Below are 19,605 nucleotides of genomic sequence, written 5' to 3'. Positions count from 1 at the left end.
ACCTCAAAAGGAATTCCACAAGAACAAAGGTAATCCTCCAAGACAAAAGGTAAATCCACAAGGTGGAAGGTATAGCACAAAAAAGCCTCAAAAGATACTCAAAAAAACAAACAAACAAACAAACAAACAAAAAAAACAGAATTCCACAAGAGAGTCCACCGGGAACAACAAGAGTTCACAGAGTACTAGGGCTGGGTGCTAACATACAAACACAGAGCACAGAACTGAGGAAAACAAAGGGTTTAAATACAATCAGGGGAAACGAGGCACAGGTGCAAATAATAATGGGGATCAAGGGAAAACAAAAGGTCAAAAGGCACAATGGGGGCATCTAGTGACCAAAAACCGGAACAACCCTGGCCAAATCCTAACACATTGAAGCTTGCCTAGAGGGTTGTTAACACAGTGTCCAAACAAAAAAGGGCCAGAAGTATACAGAATGGTGTCGTCTGCGTAGAGGTGGATCGGAGACTCACTTGCAGCAAGAGTGACATCATTGATGTATACAGAGAAGAGAGTCTGTCCAAAAATTGAACCCTGTGGCACCCCCAGAGAGACTGCCAGAGGCATATTACTGCATTGTCGGAACTAGAAGCACAAGCATTTCGCTACACTCGCATTAACATCTGCTAACCATGTGTATGTGACAAATAAAATTTGATTTGAACATTTAAATGTATTGGCATGGCCTAGTCAAAGCCCAGACCTCAGTCCAATTGATAATCAGTGGTATGACTTAAAGATTGCTGTACACTAGTGGAACCCATCCAACTTGAAGGAGCTGGAGCAGTTTTGCCTTGAAGAATGAGCAAAATTCCCAGTGGCTTGGTGTGCCAAGCTTATAGAGACATACCCCAAGAAACACGCAGCTGTAATTGCTGCAAAAGGTGTCTCTACAAAGTATTGATTTTGGGGAGGTGAATAGTCATGCATCCTCAAGTTAGATTTTTTGTCTTATTTCTTGTTTATTTCACAATAAAACATATTTTGTATCTTCAAGGGGGTAGGCATGTTGTGTAAATCAAATGATACAACCCCCCCAAAAATCTATTTTATTACAGGTTGTAAGGCAACAAAATAGGAAAAATGCCAAGGGGGGTGAATACTTTCACAAGCAACTGTATATGTGGCTGGGGGTGGTTAGAGCATTTATTTCATGTCCCATCAATAAAGACAAATGTGTCTGGGTAAGCATCATCTAATAATTGCAAAATATTTATACAATTTTGTTATCTGGACAATTTCTTTTTTTGATATTGCTACTATGCAAGTAGCCATTTCACTGTACTGTTTACACCTTCTGCATCCTGTGCATGTGACAAATAACTGTTTTATTTGATGTGGTGTTTACCAGATACGGTAATGTGAAGAACAACATGACCTGCACCAAAGTCAGATTAGGATGTAGGCCAAGGACTATATAGTGTATTTTTACCTGGAGCTTTTCCTTTATTGAAGGCTACTACTTTCACCATTTTTAGTCTTGAAATCTTTGGTTGTTTACTTCACTACCTTACTCACTGTCACATCTACTCCCGCTCCCCCTCTCTGGCGCTCAACGTTGCCAGTTTACTAATCACTGGCTCTGACTACTATCATTAAACACACACCTGGCACTTTCGTTACGCGCACCTGCACCTCATCATGAGACACACCTGGACTCCATCACTTCACTGATCACTTCACAGAACTCCCTTAGTCCTGCCTGTGGAAGGGAACTGACTATGTGTTTCATGTCTCGACACTAGTCTTGTCTTGTATCTTTCCATGTTCATTATATTATTAAACTCACCACCTGCGCCTGCTTCTCGACTCCCAGAGTCTACATTACACTCACTCTGTTTAACATATGTGTCACGCCCTGGTCTAAGTATTTTGTGTTTTCTTTCTTTATTTGGCCAGGCCAGGGTGTGACATGGGTTTATTTTGTGTTGTGTTTATGTATGGTTTTTTTTCGTAGGTTTCGGGATTGTGGCTTAGTGGGGTGTTCTAGCAAAGTCTATGGTTGCCTGAGGCGGTTCTCAATCAGAGGCAGGTGATTCTCGTTGTCTCTGATTGGGAACCATATTTAGGCAGCCATATTCTTTGAGTGTTTCATGGGTGATTGTTCCTGTCTCTGTGTTAGTTGTCACCAGATAGGCTGTATAGGTTTTCTCGTTCGTGTTTTGTCTTCATTAAAGATGTATCGAATTAACCACGCTGCATTTTGGTCCGACTCTCTTTCGACGGAAGAAAAATGTAACAGAATCACCCACCACAAGAGGACCAAGCGGTGAGGTGACAGGCAGCGACAGCAACAGCAGCGAAAAGAGGAATGGACATGGGAGGATTGTGCCAGCCTCACGCACCAGGCCTCCTGTGCACCTCCCTAGCCTTGCACGTCCTGTGCCAGTCCTGCTTTCAGGCTCTCCAATACGCTTTCACGGTCCGGTCCATCCTGTGCCACCTTCACACACCAGTCCTCCGGTGGCAGCTCCCCGCACCAGGCTTCCTGTGCATTTCCTCGGCCCAGTACCACCAGTGCCAGCACCACGCACCAGGCCTTCAGTGCGCCTCGCTTGTTCAGCGCTGCCAGAGCCTTTCTCCTCTCCAGTGCTGTCGGAGTCTCCCGCCTGTTTAGTGCTGTCGGAGTCTCCCGCCTGTTTAGCGCTGCCAGAGTCTTCCTCCTCTCCAGCGCTGCCGGAGTCTCCCGCCTGTTTAGCGCTGCCAGAGCCTTCCTCCTCTCCAGCGCTGCCGGAGTCTCCTGCCTGTTCAGCGCAGCCAGAGCTGCCAGTCTGCAAGGAGCAGCCAGAGCTGCCAGTCTGCAAGGAGCAGCCAGAGATGCCTGTCCGCATGGAGCAGCCAGAGCAGCTAGAGCCGCCAGTCAGCCAGGATCTTCCAGATCCGCCATTCAGCCAGGATCCGGTTGCCTGAGGCGGTTCTCAGAGGCAGGTGATTCTCGTTGTCTCTGATTGGGAACCATATTTAGGCAGCCATATTCTTTGAGTGTTTCGTGGGTGATTGTTCCTGTCTCTGTATTAGTTGTCACCAGATAGGCTGTATAGGTTTTCACATCCCGTTTGTTGTTTTTGTATTGTTCGTGTTTTGTCTTCATTAAAGATGTATCGAATTAACCACGCTGCATTTTGGTCCGACTCTCTTTCGACGGAAGAAAACCGTAACAATATGGCCTCATGTGAATCCTTAAAAAGATAGGTGAGGCTAAGGTTTAAGAGGGTGTTAACAATGCTGAATGAGTGTAGACAAAGAAGAGCTCTCCAGTAGGTGTACCAAAACATTTTCTCAAAAGTGGGGTTACAAGTTTATCAACTGTCAAAGCAGAATTACTTTCCCATTGTTCCTCGACTGCAGTGTATGATATTGCATTTTGTAGCTCTGAGTCTATACTTTTATCCAATGTAAAAAAACACTATTACAAATTTTACTTCCCAAATACATTTTTAGACCTTGTGACTTAAAGGCATCTTGTGAGCTGCATTGAAGACAGGGAGAACTAAGGTCAGTGTTTGAAAACGCAACAGGACCACAAAGTGTATTTGACGGCATGCACACTGTGAGCCATATGTCTCCCTCCTTAAGGAGTGTGATCGACAACATTGAGTCATTGAGATGGCACAGAGTTACCCATTTCAATCACACGGCTGGGAAGTGTGAATAATTGAGAATGTCTATTAAAAGATCAATGGCAAGCCTGCTAGTGCCACATTTATGGTGTTCCCGAGGAGTTTGTTGAACTTGTGATAAGGAGGGGGGAATCTGTCTCATGGTTTACCAGTAACACTGCACTCTGTGTCAGCCTCAGCGCAATCAATGGATGTATTGTCAAATACTTATCAAGGTCCCCAGATAGCACCTCCTTTCTCTTTGAAACAGATGAAATGATGGTAGTCGGAAATGTGCTCTCCTGAGCATCTTAAATATCCACCATGTAAATGAAGAGATGCAGAGTATACTTAAGGATTTGGACATGGATAATAGACACTCTTGTTAAGTTGTGTGGCATTTTGGTGTCTTTGAATGTGTTAACAACTCGATCTTAAGGAATTACGCTCAAATATTTGTTATAGACTAATAATATAATGTTAGTTTGTGACCCTATACTGAGCCACACATGACTTATATTCTACAGAAAATGCTGTATACCATGGGCACATTACTGTACATTTTTACTACAGTAGCTGAAAATATCAAAATTCATGCATATATTTTACTTGAATGGCAAAGTACAAACCTTTCCTGCTACTTAAATTAACTCTTGGTTGGGGCCTCTGGCATCCCACTCTGAAATACCTTATCCACTTTCTGTAAAGGAGATAGACACACACATTTCATGAGATAGTCGTGAGAAGTTGTTACAAGAAGATGTACTGAGTAAGATGGTAGGAATATGAGGGAATGGAGAACAAAGTCAAAACGTGGAGGATGAAGAGGAGGAGTATGAAAGATATCTGGGGATACCAGGGTATTTGATCTGGAGTCTAGGATCATGTTCAATATGTCTAGGGCAGTGGTCATTCACCTTTTCTGAGTCAACATTGCTTTATGAATCAAAATACAAGCCAAGATCTTCCACTCAGAATTTTTTTTAACACTTAAATATGTTACCTTTTAAAACTGTAGGAATGAGGTTTGTGCAATAGGTCTAATCCATTATCACAGCATATTGACTCTGCTTGTCAATGCTGTTCTTCTCATACCACAATTACATTTTAAAACTCGATAATACTGTATGATAATACGGGTAATATATCAGTTGTTGTATTACTTGAGGCACAGCTGAGAATACATTGAAATAATTAGCTTTTGGACTGAAGGTACCTGTAGCTGTTTGTCAGTCTCAGCTTTTCAAAACAGAGTCCACAAGACAGAATTCTGTGGCTTTTTGCAAAACAGTAAATGCCTTTTCAAGACATAAATACATGAATCAAAACTATATTATAGCGTCGAAATCGCAAATACATTCATCAAAAGAACACGACTGCCTGCAAAAAATTTAATCCAACAACATGCTTATCTCTTGAGTCCAAGCAGACAAATCATGGTCACTGTTTTAAAAATACCAGTAGATCAATACATTTTTTTTGCTGTCACTAAATTATGATGATTACAACTATCCAAAGGTACAGAATTATGGGCAATTACTCTTATTTTATGCATACAGTATTTCACTGAACAATTTCATACACATCAAATCAAATAATCATGATAAAAAAAATTGATACAAAAAAAGCACAGTGTGCAGGTATCATCACAATCCAATTCAATGTATTCAATATAATGGTTTGTTTAGACTTTCAATTGGTGCAAAGAAACACAATCCACAATAGAATAAAGGAAAGGTGAATACAATGGAGGAACACAACTGATATGAATGTGCTGTATATGTCTAAATCCACACCAAAGCAAAGCTCTATAATGGAAGGTCACAATGTTGGAGATGATCATTTAGGAGTAACCCAAAGTTAGGTAGGAGTAACCCAACTTTATTCTCTGCATCTCTGCATGTACGCAATAATGCAAAATGTATATTTTTTATATCAATTAGACCAGGGCTTTCCAATCCTGTTCCTGGAGAGCTAGCATCCTGTAGGCTTTTGCTCCAACCTAATCAAGCGCACCTGATTCTAATAATTAGCGGGTTGATAAACTGCAGGTAAATTACAACTCAGGTTTGAGTGAAAAACCTACACTAGGATAGCTCTCCAGGAACAGGGTTGGAAAACCCTGAATTAGACCGTCCCAATTTCCTAGACCTTTCCATACATCCTTATTTCAATGCCAAACCCATAACTGCTGGGCATCGCAAAAGTGTCATCTGACCATAGCACTGGTTCCAATCCAAGTGCCAATGCCGTTTAGAAAACGGCAGGTGTTTACGTTTGTTGGATGACATGAAAACAGAGCTCTTTGGCCACGTGCACGAGCGGTGGGTTTGGCGTCGAAAAAAGGATGCATAAGCAGAAAAGTACCCTATACCTACTGTAAAATATGGTGGTGGATCTTTGACATTATGAGGGTATTTTGCTTCCACTGGTCCTGGGCCCGTTGTTAATGTCAACGGCATCATGAACTTGACTTAGTATCAGGACATTTTTGCAAAAAACCTGTTTGCATCTGCCAGGAGGCTGCCGCAAGTGTATCTTCCAGCAAGATAATATCCCGAAGCTCACAACAAAATCCACAAAGAAATGGTTAATTGACCACAAAATCAGGCTCTAAACCCCATTGGAAACCTTTGGTTTGAATTGAAGATGGCAGACCATAGGCACAGTTGAAGGATATCAAGGATCTGGAAATATTCTGTAAGGAGGAATGGTCTAAGATCACTCCCAAATTGTGATCACTCCCAAACTCCAAACTCCTAAGAAAAAAGGCTCAGTTTGTGTCAGGCTCAGTTTGTGTCCTGAGCTTTTCTATTTTGTAATTCGGATGTATACAAATAAATGTCACAAAAAACACCTCAAACTCAGCTGAACAACAATCAAAATAATGTTTTTAATGAAAATATGTCACTCATTATTTGAATATGTTGGCTAGCTAGCAAGCAAGGGAATTGGCAATAATCAAAATAATACAGTATAAAATTATTGTGTATAAAAGTGATAATGCCCTTGAAGCCGTTGTTTGGAGAATATGCAGTTTACAACACGCGTGCCAACATATCCTCCAAACACCGGCTACTTGGGCAATATCACTTAATTTTTCCTTTCATTTGAGAAAAAATATATTATTAGTTAAACATTACTTGCTAAGCTTTATCTGGGCAATTGTATTAGTATAAAAAAATATAAACAAAAATACATGCAATATAGCTCAATATTTGAATTATTTTATACAGTATTTTTTGCTCATTTTTATCAAGGGTACCAATAATTTTGGATCTGTCTGTAGATTGTACATGGTATGACAGCCCATAAGCCGGCAGATTGCGATATTGATGGTTTCATCTTACCCTCCAAACACATTGTTAGCAGCTGGCAATACACTCGTATACCACGTGGACTGGTTCGTACCTAAAACATTCTCCATTCAGGTTGCAAATGCGGCGAATTCCTCCTTAACTAGATTTAATGGCGAGAAGGCGAAAAAACATCTTTATAGCAGTACAGCAATGATCAAATGCTCAAATACATGTACAGAACTTCTGATGATTTTTGTTTGCCTTAGTACCTGACTTGAACGCATACTCTCATATAAATCTGCAGCACCTATATTACCTATAATGTAATAAAACAATATTAAATTGATTGATTTAATGGTTATAATGTATTATTACAGTATAGGTATATAAGTGCTGCAGATTTTTACAAGGGTATGCGTCAGTTACTAAGGCAAGAAAATGGTCAGATGTTCTGTACATGTATTTGAGCATTTGATCATTGCAGTTCTGTTATGTTTGTCTTGATGACAGCTTTGCACACACTTGGCATTCTCTCAACCAGCTTCACCTGGAATGCTTTTCTAACAGTCTTGAAGGAGTTCCCACATATACTGAGCACTTGTTGGCTGCTTTTCCTTCACTCTGTGGTCCAACTCATCCCAAACCATTTTAATTGGGTTGAGGTCAGGTGACTGTGGAGGCCAGGCCATCTGACGCAGCACTCCATCACTCCCCTTCTTGGTAAAATAGCCCTTACACAGCCTGGAGGTGTATTGGGTCATTGTCCTGTAGAAAAACAAATGATAGTCCTACTAAGCGCAAACCAGATGGGTTGGCGTATCAATGCAGATTGCTGTGGTAGCCATGCTGGTTAAGTGTGCCTTGAATTCTACATAAATCTCTGACAGTGTCACCAGAAACTCACCCCACACCATCACACCTCCTCCTCCATGCTTCATGGTGGGAACCACACATGCAGAGATCTTCCGTTCACCTACTCTGCGTCTAACAAAGACACGGCGGTTGGAACCAAAAACTCGAATTTGGACTCATTAGACCAGGACAGATTTCCACGTCTAATGTGCATTGCTCGTGTTCTTGGCTTATAATTAGTGTCCTTTAGTAGTGGTTTCTTTACAGCAATTAGACCATGAAGGCCTGATTCACACAGTCGCCTTTGAACAGTTGATGTTGAAATATGTCTGTTAGAAATCTTCATGTCTTAAGGTAATGATGGTCTGTCGTTTCTCTTTGCTTATTTGAGCTGTTCTTGCAATAATATGGACTTGGGCTTTTACCCCCCTACATTGTCACAAAACAACTGATTGGCTCAAACGTATTAAGAAGGAAAGTAATTCCACAAATTAACTTTTAACAAGGCACACCTGTTAATTTAAATGCATTCCATTCCACATGGTGAAGATGGTTGGGAGAATTCCAAGAATGTGCAAAGCTGTCATAAAGATAACGGGTGACTACTTTGAAGAATCCCAAATATACAATATATTTTGATTTGTTTACCACTATTTTGGTTACTACATGATTCTATATGTGTTATTTCAAATGTCATTTTATTGTCTTCCAGCATGACAACGACCCGAAACACACAGCCAGGGCAACTAAGGAGTGGCTGCGTAAGAAGCATATCAAGGTCTTGGAGTGGCCTAGCCAGTCTCCAGACCTGAACACAATAGAAAATCTTTGGAGGGAGCTGAAAGTCTGTATTGCCCAGCGACAGACCCAAAACCTGAAGGATCTGGAGAAGGTCTGTACAGAGGAGTGGGCCAAAATCCCTGCTGCAGTGTGTGCAAACCTGGTCAAGAACTACAGGAAACGTATGATCTCTGTAATTGCAAACAAAGGTTTCTGTACCAAATATTAAGTTATACTCTTCTGACATATCAAATACTTATGCCATGCAATAAAATGCAAATGAATTACTTAAAAAGCATACAATGTGATTCTCTGGATTTTTGTTTTAGATTCCGTCTCTCACAGTTGAAGTGTACCTATGATACAAATGACAGACCTCTACATGCTTTATAAGTAGGAAAACCTGCAAAATCGGCAGTGTATCAAATACTTGTTCTCCCCACTGTATGTATGTATGTATGTATATATATAAATAAAGGTTTGGGGTCACTTAGAAATGTCCTTCTTTTTGAAAGAAAAGCACATTTTTCCCCATTAAAATAACATCAAATTGATCAGAAATCCAGTGTAGACATTGATCATTTTGTAAATGACTATTGTAGCTGGCAATGGCTGATAATTAATGGAATATCTACATAGGTGTACAGAGGCCCATTATCAGTAACCATCACTCCTGTTCCAATTGTGTTCGCTAATCGAAGTTTATCATTTTAAAAGGTTAATTGATCATTAGAAAACTCTTTTGCAATTATGTTAGCACAGCTGAAAGCAATAAAACTGGCCTTCTTTAGACTAGTTGAGTATCTGGAGCATCAACATTTGTGGGTTCGATTACAGGCTCAAAATGGCCAGAAACAAAGTCCTTTCCTCTGAAACTCGTCAGTTTATTCTTCTGAAATGAAGGCTATTCCATGCCAGAAATTGCCAAGAAACGGAAGATCTCATAGAACGCTTTATACTACTCCCTTCACGGAACAGCGCAAACTGGCTCAAACCAGAATAGAATAGTACCCGCAAAACACCAATCTCAACATCAACAGTGAACAGGTGACTCTGGGATGCTGGCCTTCTTGGCAGAGTTCCTCTGTCCATTGTTTGTGTTCTTTTGCCCATCTTAATCTTTTTATTGGACAGTCTGAGATATGGCTTTGTCTTTGCAACTCTCTTGGGGTATGTCTCTATAAACTTTGCACATCAAGCCACTGGGAATTTTTGCCAGATTTTCATTCTTCAGGGCAAAACTGCTCCAGCTCCTTCAAGTTGGATGGGTACCGCTGGTGTACAGCAATCTTTAAGTCATACCACAGATTCTCAAATGGATTGAGGTCTGTACTTTGACTAGGCCATGCCAATACATTTAAATGTTTCCCCTTAACCCTTTCACACGTACCATCACACGGGTGTTCTAAACACACGGGTGTGATCGTACGCTTCAGGGACCACTGTAGAACGATCACACCCGTGTGTTTAGAACACTCATTTAGAATGCTCGTTTAGAACGGAAGTTTCGAATGACGCAACAATCAGCTTTTGAGCTGGCCACTTTTTTCAGAAACTATTTACACAAACACAGTCCTTACAAAGTTATGTCCAGAACGTCAGCAGTTTATTTTTGGATGCATTGTTCAGATATTCACAGAAGAAGATATAGCATAACACAATCATCCTAACCGGAAAAATGTAGGCTACATTTGTCCTAGCGCTGAGGAAAGATTGACCCAACACAAGCAGTCATATTTTCTAACTCTCGGCTGACGTAAACTACAATATGAATTAGCTAATAGCAATTACTGTATATAATTAATCACATCACGGGTGAGTGAGCTCACCATTGATCGAAATAACTAGGTAAAACACTTTATAGAAATCGAAAGTAATCCGACGATTAGTTTCAGCGCGCAGCCATGCATTTTTTCCTCACAGAAACCGAAGATAATAAGAGAAGACGAGATGAGTTTGGTCTGTTTGTAGTATGCATGTTGAAGGGGTGTGTCATCTACCGTCGTTCACATCCCACCATTAATTTCCGGAAGTCCTCAAAAAATTAGTGAACTCTTACTCACCTCATTTTGTTATAACATCTTTGGTCAAACAGATGTGAATCCCAGAATGCATTGTATGTCAACAAACATGGCTACACAGCTGGAATTAGCTTAGCTCGTCATAATCAGTACAACCTTCAAAAAGGTATTTTACAAACATAATATGTGCCCATTACAATCTGTGCAAGAATCGGAATGCATGATTTGTCACCTAGAATTGAAAACATGTGAATAAAATCGTAAATACACAAATAATTACCACACAAAACATTTTCTGATAGTGATTTATTGATACAAGTAGCGCGTGCCGGCAGTCAACCACGTAACCTCCCACTCTGCGCCACTCAGTGTTGTTGCAGCCATGATACGATGCCTTAGAGATGGGGGTGGAAATGCAGTTGTTGTTCAGTCACTGCATGGATATTAAATATGGGTTATGCATATTCAGTTTTTTGTCCTCTAGTAAAACAAGTTGTTGAACCATCTACCAGTACTGCAATAAAATAGATGAATATTACATATTGGCATATGTGTTTTCTTGCTGTGTTTTCATCCAGTACAACTGTTAAGGAGTGTACGTTAGCATACAAAAGCTGTCCTCATTCTTCAGCTCCAAAGATGTCCAGCTCCAGTTATGATATTGGCAAATAATGTTTCTGGTTTCTGAAAGTACAGAATAAAGAGGAATTATTCATTAGAATACAATATAAGGATATAGCAATAAAACAATACTACAAAGAAGTAACATAATAAACACTGCTATAAAAAAAATAGTTTATTGCATTGACAAAATCACAGATTTGAGTTATAACAGTAAGAAACTAACTTTTGAGCTCCACAAGGGGGCAAGGCAGGGCAGAACAGAACAGAGCTATGCTGAATAGACCAAATAAACAAACCATGGTCATATGTTTTATTTATTTAACTAGGCAAGTAATTTAAGAACAAATTATTATTTACAATGATGGCCTACACCGGCCAAACTCGGACAACGCTGGGCCAATTGTGCGCTGCACTATGGGACTCCCAATCACAGCCAGTTGTGATACAGCCTGGATTTGAACCAGGGTGTCTGTAGTGCCATAGACCGCTGCGCCACTTGGAAGTCATAAGGCCAGGGTAGCTTCAAAATACAACACATGCTAATAGTTTTCTGACGCAACTAGCATCGTTTTACAGAGCTAATAGAATAATGTAGCTAGGTAAGCATGATTGACAATAACACCATAAAGGTTATAACATGTGTAACGTTACCTCACGTGTCCGCAGTTATAAGGAATATATTATGATCTACAGCTACAGCAGAAACGGCATACGGAAACTATTATTATAACTATTATAACGTAATAAGGCACTTACTTTGATGGAAACGCAGCCTGGATTTGAACCAGGGAGTCTGTAGTGACGCCTCTAGTACCGATGTGCTGTGCCTTTGACCGCTGCACCACTTGAGTCATAAGGCCATGGTAGCTTCAAAATGCAACACAAGATAATACTTCTCTGACGCATTTAGCATTGTTTTCCAGAGCTAATAGAAGAATGTGGCTACATAAGCACGATTGACTATAACACCATAAAGGTTATAAAATGAGTAACGTTACCTCACGTGTCCGCGGTGATAAAGAATATACACAAATATATTATGCTCCATACATACAGTACGCTACAATAGAAATGTGGAATAGAAAATGTGAACACGTGTGCAGATCCTGTTCTGACGGGAGATGAGCAAATGTCTGCAGACGTGAACTGCACAAACAATTGGGAAGTGCTTGGGGAATTTTGTCCGTTTCAGAAATGTCCCAAAAATGTAATTATCCGCAAAAGTAAAAATGACTATTTTTATGTGAATGAATGAGGAGGCGGAACACACCTAAATTCAAACTGTTTTTAGAAACTAAAAACTTGTTTGAAAATCATTTGAAATTGAAGTTAAAACAATCTATAAATATAAACAGGCTGCGTGCTTTAGTTTGAGGGCAGCGTGGATCAAATGTACTGTTACGTATCAATCACATTCTGGAATGGAGAGAACATTCTAACATCACGTGCATAAAAAAACTCACGCTGGGGCGACCGTTAGAGATATTTGGAACTCACGCATGAAAGGGTTAAACCACTCGAGTTGCTTTAGCAGTATGCTTAGGATCATTGTCCTGCTGGAAGATTAACCTCCGTCCAAGTCACAAATCTCTGGAGGACTGAAACAGGTTTCCCTCAAAAATGTCCCTGTATTTAGCGTCATCCATCATTCCTTCAATTCTGACCAATTTCCCAGTCCCTGCTGATAAAAACATCCCCACAGCATGATGCTGTCACCACCATGCTTCACTGTGTGGATGGTGTTCTCGGGGTGATGAGAGGTGTTGGATTTGTGCCAGACATAGTGTTTTCCTTGATGGCCAAAATATAAATTTGAGTCTCATCTGACCAGAGTACCTTCTTCCATATGTTTGGGGAGTCTCCCACATGCCTTTTGGCGAACACCAAATGTGTTTGCTTATTTTTTTCTTTAAGCAATTACTTTTTTCTGGCCACCCTTCCGTAAAGCCCAGCTCTGTGGAGTGTACGGCTTAAAGTGGTCCTATGGTCAGATACTCCAATCTCCGCTGTGGAGCTTTGCAGCTTCTTCAGTGTTATCTTTGGTCTCTTTGTTGCCTCTCTGATTAATGCCCTAAGTGCCTGGTCCGTGAGATTTGGTGGGCGGCCCTTTCTTGGCAGGTTTGTGGTGGTGCCATATTCTTTCCATTTTTTAATAATGGATTTAATGGTGCTCCTTGGGATGTTCAAAGTTTCGGGTGGTTTTTTATAACCCAACCCTGATCTGTACTTCTCCACAACTTTGTCCCTGACCTGTTTGGAGTGCTCCTTGCTCTTCATGGTGCTGCTTGCTTGGTGGTGCCCCTTGCTTAGTGGTGTTGCAGACTCTGGGGCCTTTCAGAACAGGTGTATATATACTGAGATCATGTAACAGATCATGTGACACTTAGATGGACTTTATTTAACTAACTATGTGACTTCTGAAGGTAATTAGTTGCACCAGATCTTATTTAGGGGCTTCATAGCAAAGGGGGTGAATACATTTGCACGCACCACTTTTCCATTTTCCATTTTTTTGCATTTATTGAAACAAGTAAACTTTTTTTTTTCTCCTATTTTGTGTATGTCCATTACATGATATCCAAATAAAAATCAATTTAAATTACATGTTGTAATGCAACACAATAGAAAAACACCAATTTGTCAGACATGGACTCTACAAGTTGTTGAAAACATTCCACAGTGGTGCATGTTGACTCCAATGCTTCCCACCGTTGTGTCAAGTTGGCTGGTGAACCATTCTTGACACACAGATTCCAGATTCATCACAAAATTTGAACACTACCAACAAAAGGAGCTGATCAAATGCAGGGGACGGTAGCTTAAAGGGATCAAATTCGGTCTCAATGACCAATTTCCAAGGGAGATAAACGGATGTTGTAAGAGACAAAGACGTGTCTTTATCATTATGGACGAACTCTTTATTGATGGACAGCTATTCCGAGACAACTCCATAACACCGTGGCTGTACTAAATTCTACAAGGACTTCAGGTTATGAAAAAAAAGGTATGGAACTGTAAAAATATCTGAACATTATGAAGTGGATATGAACACACACGTACTCAATTACATGCTTTCTTACACATACGGACTTATACACACACACACACACACACACACACACACACACGATATCTCACTATTTTCTATCTTGTCGAGAACTGTTTTATAATATAAATCAAAATCAATTCAAATGTATTTATATAGCCCTTCGTACATCAGCTGTACAGAAACCCAGCCTAAAACCCCAAACAGCAAGCAATGCAGGTGTAGAAGCACAGTGGCTAGGAAAAACTCCCTAGAAAGGCCAAAACCTAGGAAGAAACCTAGAGAGGAACCAGGCTATGTGGGGTGGCCAGTCCTCTTCATAACACATTTAATGTGTTTATTGTTTGTCTATCTTTTTTTATGTATTTGTCTACAAGTCTATATATGTTTACAACAAGCAAGGGGAAGATATCAGAATAGGAGCATTGGGGAATAATAACATATTGTACGGAATACATTTGTACTGAAGTGAAGCCGTCTCCAGAGAAATGCAAGGTCTCTTTCATGATCATGTGAAACATCAATTGCTATGGAAATGCTGGGATGTGTTTTTCAATTATGTTAAAGGCAATTATGATGCAACTATGATGGTAATACGATATGGATTACAATTATCATCATGAATATTATGGCTAAACGCACTACATGTTACACACATAGACACTCAACCATGCAAATTGGCCGAGTTATTTATTTGGACATCACACATTAATAGTCTTACTCTTATACAGACATCGTACACACTCTCACTAAATCACATCCAATATCATACACATCAACCTACTCAGATTTACTACACACATAATATCCATTTTCTACCATCTGTGGTATTGGCTCACAGGCAAACAGGCAAGGGAATAAAACACATATTGCTAGAACCTATTTCTTGAATTCTAAATATCAGACATTTGAAAGCTCTAGTTTTGACCACAAATAATACCTCTGATGGCAGTAACTTTACAAGCACTAATTGTGGTCAATTTAGACTGAGAATAGTATCTAGTTATGGTAAGGGGTGAAGTAAGTATAGCCAGTTATAATTGTAATGGTTTAGCAGATTATAAAAAAAAGAAGATCCGTCTTTACATGGCAAAAAGAAAAGGAATATAACATATACTGTTTACAGGAAACTCACTACATCCCTAGATTAATTTGCGTAGGAAAATGAATGGGGTGGTGAAATAATTTTCTGTCATGGACAAAGGATCTCAAAATGTGTGATGATATTAATTATGTAACGATTGTCGTCTTCTTCGGATGAGGAATAGGAAAGATCGGACCAAAATGCAGGGTGGTACGTGTCCATGTTAAATTTATTACAACTGAACACTGAATACAAAATAACAAAAGTGAAACAACGAAAATCGAAACAGTCCTGCAAGGTGACAAAACAGGAAACAACTACCCACAAACACAGGTGGGAACAGGCTACCTAAGTATGGTTCTCAATCAGAGACAACGATTGACAGCTGCCTCTAATGTGGAACCATACCAGGCCAAACACATAGAAATACAACACACAGAACCAAACATAGAATGCCCACCCCAACTCACGCCCTGACCAAACCAAAATAGAGACATAAAAAGGAACTAAGGTCAGAACGTGACAAATTATCAAAAATGTTGATCTGAATGTGCAAATAGTCAAGAATGATTCGCAAGGAAGGTGGATCCGTTTGAATTTGAAAGTGGACGAAAAAGAGATTTGGCTCATTAATCTATATGGTCCAAATCATGGATGGTCCATACTTCTTCGAAAACATTTATACCAATTTATTGAACTTACAGGCAACAAATTATCTATTCATTATGGTAGGAGACTATAACACAATGTTGATGTGAGCCATGACCAGCCTTTCAAAGCACTTCATGATTACCGACGTGAGTGCTACAGGGCGGTAATCATTTAGGCAGGTTACCTTAGCTTTCTTGGGCACAGGGACAATGGTGGTCTATTTGAAACATGGAGGTATTACAGACTCGGACAGGGAGAGGTTGAATATGTCACTGAATACACTTGACAGTTGGTGCACGCGTGCTTTGTGAATGTTGACCTTTTTAAAGGTCTCACATCAGCTATGGAGAGCGTGATCACACAGTCGTCCGGAACATTTGGTGCTCTCATGCATTCTTCAGAGTTGCTTGCCTTGAAGCGAGCATAAAAGGCATTTAGCTCATCTGGTAGGCTCGCGTCACTGGGCAGCTCACGGCTGGGTTTCCCTTTGTAGTCCTGTAATGGGAATTTTAATGTTTGTGCTTATAACTCATTTCTGTGTTCTAGTCATATGCTGTTCTATAAACCAATTTCTGTGTACATACAAGTGGCTGACTGTTCAAATCACCTATCAGTAGCTGCAATTTGGCAGTACGCCCTGGCCGTGTTTTAAGAACGAATGACGTTTTGAGACCAAATGAAAGATCTCAGTTTCAACGTCTCAGCCAGCCTAGAGAGGAGAAGCCTCGTGAGGTGTTGGTCTGTCACATGTTATGAAACAGTATTGGTCGGTCATATGAATTAAGTGTTAAATGTGGAATTTCTTTCCATCTTAATGCGTTTGAGCCAATCAGTTGTGTTGTAACAAGGTAGGGAGGTATACAGAAGATAGCCCTACTTGGTAAAAGACCAAGTCCTTATTATGGCAAGAACAGCTCAAATAAGAAAAGAGAAATTACAGACCATCATTACTTTAAGACATGAAGGTAAGTCAAAACCGGAAAATTTCAAGAACTTTGAAAGTATCTTCGAGTCGCAAAAACCATCAAGCGCTATGATGAAACTGTCTCTCTTGAGGAATGGAAGACCCAGAGTTACCTCTACTGCAGAGGATAAGTTCATTATTCATTAGAGTTAACAGTCAGAAATTGTAGCCCAAATAAATGCTTCACAGAGTTCAAGTAACAGACACATCTCAACATCAACTGTTCAGAGCAGACTTTGTGAATCAGGCCTTCGTGGTCGAATTGCTGCAAAGAAACCACTACTAAAGGACATTAGACTTGCTTGGGCCAAGAAACACGAGCAATGGACATTAGACTGGCGAAAATTTGTCCTTGGGTCTGATGAGTCCAAATGTTCGATTTTTGGTTCCAACCGCTGTGTCTTTGTGAGACGCAGAGTAGGTGAACGGATGATCTACACGTGTGGTTCCTAGTCAAGCATGGAGGAGGAGGTGTGGGGGTGCTGTTCTGGTGACATTGTCTGTGATTTATTTGGAATTCAAGGCACACCTAACCAGCATTGCTACCACAGCATTCTACGACAACACGCAATCCCATCTGGTTTGGGTTTAGTGGGACTATCATTTATTTTTCAACAGGACAATGACCCAACACACAGTCCATGTAAGGGCTATTTTACCAAGAGCGATGAGGTGCTGCATCAGATGACCTGTCCTCCACAATCCCTCAACCAACCAAATTGAGATGGTTTGGGATGAGTCGGATCGAGTGAAGGAAAAGCAGCCAACAAGTGCTCAGCATATGTTGGAACTCCTTCAAGACTGTTGGAAAAGCATGAAGCTGGTTGAGAGAATGCCAAGAGTGTGCAAAGCTGTCATCAAGGCAAAGGGTGGCTATTTGAAGAATGTCAAATATAAAATATATTTTGATTTGTTTAACACCTTTTTGGTTACTACATGATACCATGTGTTATTTCATAGTTTTGATGTCTTCACTATTATTCTACAACGTAGAAAATAGGAAAATGAAGAAAAACCCTTGAATGAGAAGGTGTTCTAAAACCTTTGACCGGTAGTGTATTCCAAATTCGCTCTGGCTATCTACTCCGATTTCAGAGCACTCTAGTCTGAGTGTGCCAGAGTGCAGAATAACTGACGAATTTACGAACACTCAACACCCGTTGAATATGGCCAGTGACAGTAAACGTTGGCAAAAAAAAATTAATTAAATTGTTGCCAGCAGCACAGTTGCATAACCAACACTCTGGATAACATAAAAACAGCCCAACCACCTCTGCTGGGGTGAGTAAAATGAGCGGTTCTCTCATTTTTGTCTGGAATTAGCTAGCAAGCTAGCCAATGTTAGCCAGTTAGCTTGGTTGCTTGACAGCTGTTGTTAGGTCAGAACGCTTGGATCAACCATACTCCTCAGCCAGAGCATCCAGTGTATGCTTTGAACGCTCCGAGAGTGGAACACTCCGAATTTACAAAGATGAACAATTTGACAAAGCTCTCATTTTAAGAACGCCCAGAGCAGAGTATGGCACTCAAGATTAAATTCACGAACACACCTGTAGTCTAAGCCAGCCTTTAGTCTTTAAATGTTTTGTTGTTTAGTACATAGCCTCACATGTGAATCTTTAAAGAGATGGGTGGGGCTAAAGTTTAAGAGGGTGTGAACGATGCCGAATGGGTGCAGACAAAGAAGAGTTCTCCAGTAGGTACCAAAACTTTCAATGGGCACATTCTCAAAAGGTTACAAGTTTTTCAACTTTGAAAGCATAGTTACTTTCCCATTGTTCCTCAACTGTAGTGTATGATATACCATTTTATTTCTCAGAGTCTCTACTTTTATCCAATGCAAAAAACACAATTTCAAATGCTACATAAGACCGAATCGAGCCGGTCACATTTGTTGGGGGACTCGTCACATACGCTGATGCTACTGTTTTATCTATCCTGTTGCCTAGTCACTTTATTCCTAGTTATATGTACATATCTACCTCATTTACCCCTGCACTTTGACTCGGTACTGGTACCCCGTGTATATATACACTCATTGTGTATTTAATATTACTTTCATTATGTGTTATACCTTTTCTATTATAGCTCTATTTTCTTCCTCTCTGCATTGTTGGGAAGGGCCGTAACTATGCATTTCACTATTCATTTACACTTGTTTACGAAGCATGTGACAAATAACATTTGATGTGTTGACGTCATTTCACAGGATTCACAGAAGCCAAATATCGGATGTAGCCAAATATATTATTCATCAATTGTTTTAAGCATTAAATGACCTGGTATGATGGTGCATTGATAAGTTATACAGTTTAAAGACGTTATTTTTGTGTTTACCCAAAGTCTAACTTTAAGCAGAATAAGTAGTAATTAATGTCTTCTACTGTATGTCCATTTTTAAATATGTTATCATATCATCAGCTTCATGCCAGAGTAATGCCTCACACACTAGCGATGCTTTCCATGAAGAGTTAACGGATGAGTATGCACTTGTTTTGAGTGTTGGTAGTGCATTATTTAATGCAACCTCATGCAACTGATGCGCCAACCCCTCGCAACTTCACCATTGAAATACACTGAATTGCCTCTGTCAATTTATGTTGCGTTGCTCAGTGTGAAAGAGCCTTAAGACCATATATTTGTAGGAAAGTAGCCATAATGAGCCATGATTTTCCATATCAG

The sequence above is a fragment of the Oncorhynchus keta genome, chromosome 2 (genome assembly GCF_023373465.1).
Source record: "Oncorhynchus keta strain PuntledgeMale-10-30-2019 chromosome 2, Oket_V2, whole genome shotgun sequence".
Classification (NCBI taxonomy): Eukaryota; Metazoa; Chordata; class Actinopteri; order Salmoniformes; family Salmonidae; genus Oncorhynchus; species Oncorhynchus keta.
This window is presented reverse-complemented; position numbering follows the sequence as displayed.